At 58.1% G+C, this 3,333-nt stretch overlaps 1 long non-coding RNA gene across 1 annotated transcript in view; it reads right to left on the bottom strand.

The window, feature by feature from the left end:
• Nucleotides 1–2,030: 2,030 nt before the first annotated feature.
• LOC120617287 (uncharacterized) overlaps nt 2,031–3,333 on the bottom strand; it is a 3,182-nt gene continuing 1,879 nt past the window's right edge. The window contains exon 3 of the long non-coding RNA XR_005656879.1: nt 2,031–3,168. This is a non-coding gene — a long non-coding RNA (uncharacterized LOC120617287). The remainder of the gene's footprint in view (nt 3,169–3,333) is intronic.

Below are 3,333 nucleotides of genomic sequence, written 5' to 3'. Positions count from 1 at the left end.
GCTTCCTTTAAAGAGCTGGAGGAGTGAGATTCTCACCACTCTTCCCCAAACGCTCGTCTCCGAGAAGGAAGTGACCCGGGAGGAACGTGCGTGCCGGGTGCGAGCGCCGGGGCCCTGGCCGCAGCCCCCGGTGGCCCGTGGCCGGCGGCCGGTCTCAGTGTCTTTCCTTTTGTAGTGCGGCAGGTGCACACTCTTGTCCGTGAGTCCCCCCATCTCGGCACCTCCCAACCCCAGGCACGGCCGGGACGGACGCCCACCGCCCCACGACCCCACTCGAGTGACGAATTTCTTTCCCTGTTCAGATGACACCGTCGCTGTTTCAAACTGATAACCTCCTCGTTCCTCTTCCCCAAATCGAGTCAGCCGCTGCTCCTTCCCTGGCCACACACAAGGCCCCCAGCAGCAGGCACCGCGTGGAACGTTCCAGTCTCTGCATGACCCTCCCCCGACAGCACCCACCTGCACCCGACACTACACACCCATGGCCCCGCCACAGGCCACACCGTGGCGCTCAGGGCTGGCCCCCTTCCATGCCGGCTTCTGGAAGCTGGACATTGTGGGTTCCGCCTGCCCAGCGCTCTGCCCAGTGACACTTAATGAACGTGTGAAACAAATAATAAATCAGGGAACAAATTAACCTGATTTAAAATTAACAAATCAACTTTATGAACTATTTCATAGGTTGTTTTTAAAACATACTTTGAAAACGTGAATCTTGAGGCAAACTTAAAATTATGCCTTCAAGAATCGTCTAGGAAGAGGCTAATAATAAAAAATGAAAATGAAAACGTGCTCATTTTCATATTGACTGGAGACAGCTCTTTCCCTGTGCTTTCATAATCATTTCTGCCAACAGTCACGTCAACAGCTCCGATTCATCTAGCGGCCGGGATAGAGAAGGGACCACACATCTGCCTGTGGGCCTGGTCGGGGGCTGCGAGGGGCACGCGCGACTCTCAGAGGCTTCCAGAACATACGCTGGTGTCCACGAGATGCCCTCAACCGTACTCATCCTCGAAATGTCTTTTTAAATGGTGGCAAAATCCACAAAACGTAAAATTAGCCCCCTCGACCATTTCGCAGTCTGGCGGTGTGAGGGCCACGCACTGTGGCAGACGGCGTCTGGGCACGTCGGACATTCCCGGGCGAAAATCCCCGTGTAACGAGCCAGCCGGAGCGAGCCCGGTGACCAGCGATCCCGTCTGGAGAAGGCGGCGACGTGACGCCGCCCAGGCCGACCGAGCCCACGCGGCCGCCCCTCCCCCGCCACGAGCGCCGGCCCCCGCCCAGCGGGCGCACCGCGGCCCCACGTCCACGGGGCGGGAGACGGAGGTGGCTTCGGGGAGCACCTTAAATGAAAGGAAACGTAGAAACCCAAGAGGTGCTAGCGCAGAACTGCCGCGAGGTCCCTTTCAGAGGCGTCGTTTGAAAAGTGTAAATAACACAGGGCAACGTCCTCTTTGCTGCCCCGGCCCAGGGACAGCGAGGGCACCCGGCCCGCCTGTTCCCGCGGTTCTCAGTTAGGCCGGCTGCCGACGGCCCCACGGGCACCGGGGAAGGAGGCCGGGTCTCTGCACAGGGTCCTTAGGGTGGTCACGGTCCCTGCTCCCCCACACGAGCCGGTGTCACCTCGCCCCTCTGCTGCCGGGACCTGTAACCGCTGCCTCTGGGGGCAGCCCCCCTTCCCTGGCGTGAGATGCTCTCTGCTCACGAGGAACGTTCCTGCGTTGTCACTGGAGGGACAGTTTGCCTAATAGGCCACCTCGAACCACAAGGGCACTGGGGCTCTCTCCTGGGACCTTCCTGCTACTGTCCCCAGCAGTTTCGGAGAACAGGCGGGTGAGGCGGAGCACAGCGGGAGCTCATGCCCCGAGGGGTCCCTGCTCCAGCGGCCCAGGCGGCCCTCGCGGTCGGCTTCACGGAGCTGGGGACGCGGTGTGTGTGAGACAGCGAGAGACGAGGTGTCGGACCCAGGCCCAGGGACACCGAGCACGGCCACCGTGCCACCCCGGTGACGGGTCTGACGGGTCTGACGGGTCTGACGGCCTTCCGTCTGCAGCCGTGGACAGACGGTCGAGTCGCTGTCCCCTTCAGACGTGTGTGTCTCCTGCGGCTCAGCTTCTCCGCGAGCCCCGACTGTCACGTGGGGAGCACGCTGGCCGTCCCGCGCTCCCGTCCATCAGAAACAGCGATCTCAGCGCAGGTTTTCAAAAGATTCTTTATTTCTGTGTCCGTCAGCCCCAGTTTCTCTCGCTCACCTCTCCTTCCCGCTCTCGATCGCGGACGTGCAGCCGGCCTTCCTCCCCCCAGCCCGACGCGTCCTCCGTCCTTTACGCCCCTCGTGCCTCCCCCAGCTCACGTCGGCACTGACCCCGGCCTCGCCGGTGAATCTTCCTGTACTGGCTTTGGGACAGCCCGTGGTCCCCAAAGCTTGTCGTCGGCTTCTGCTCTGTATCCAACCGGACAGTTCTCAAGCCACTGTGGCACCTCGCCCGTCAGGCTGTGTGCACAAAGCATCCAATGCGAAAACCCGGCCCGGATCACAGGCTGGTTTTTGGACAAAAGCTCAAACTGCTCTATTATCTACAAACGTGTAAGCAATACGACACTTTTCTTTTTCATTTAGCAGGAAAAAAGCAGCCAGGGGTCACCACACACCTATCCGCACTGAACAAGAGCCACACGTGTCAGTTAAAACACGCCAAAGACATACTTGATAATAGTAATTATTTCTGAATGTTAAAAGGAACCCTGTTTAAGCCCGAACAGGAACCCGGGGTGTGAATACTGAACAGTCTCAAGAAAACAAGCGTGTTTTAGGGGGCGACTCCCAGAAGCTGGTCAGGGCCTGGCTCGGCAGACCCTTGGGGGCGGGGCTGGCTTCCGATGGCGCGTCGGGGGTCCGCAGGGTGCTGCCCGACTCCTAACGACTCTCGTTTTTACTGGACTCTAAAGCAACCACGCTTTTATTTTTTGAGGCTGGTCCGCTGCACAGTAACAGCCTGGATCACTCCTGAGATGGCATTATTTTACCCGCAACACACTAAAAGCAATTAGAGCTTTTATTTTATTCTAAAATATTCTGTTTCTTTGCTTTCAAACGCCAGCATATGATCATTTCAAGGGCTAGCTGTCTGGTTATTTCTTTTGCCAAAACGAAGGCAAACGCTGTCAAAATAAACAGGAGAGAAAGGAAGCAGTCGAACCAATGCAGCAAATTCACTGGAAACCATGGCGACGCAGCAAGCACACGACTTGAAAGTTAAATTCCCAACTGGTATTGGGGGCGGGGGCACAGGTGAACGGGCTCCTTAGCAGAGAATCTGTCGTCCT

Source organism: Pteropus medius, unplaced genomic scaffold (assembly GCF_902729225.1).
Source record: "Pteropus medius unplaced genomic scaffold, Ma_sr-lr_union100, whole genome shotgun sequence".
In the NCBI taxonomy this organism is placed as follows: Eukaryota; Metazoa; Chordata; class Mammalia; order Chiroptera; family Pteropodidae; genus Pteropus; species Pteropus medius.
This window is presented reverse-complemented; position numbering and strand designations above follow the sequence as displayed.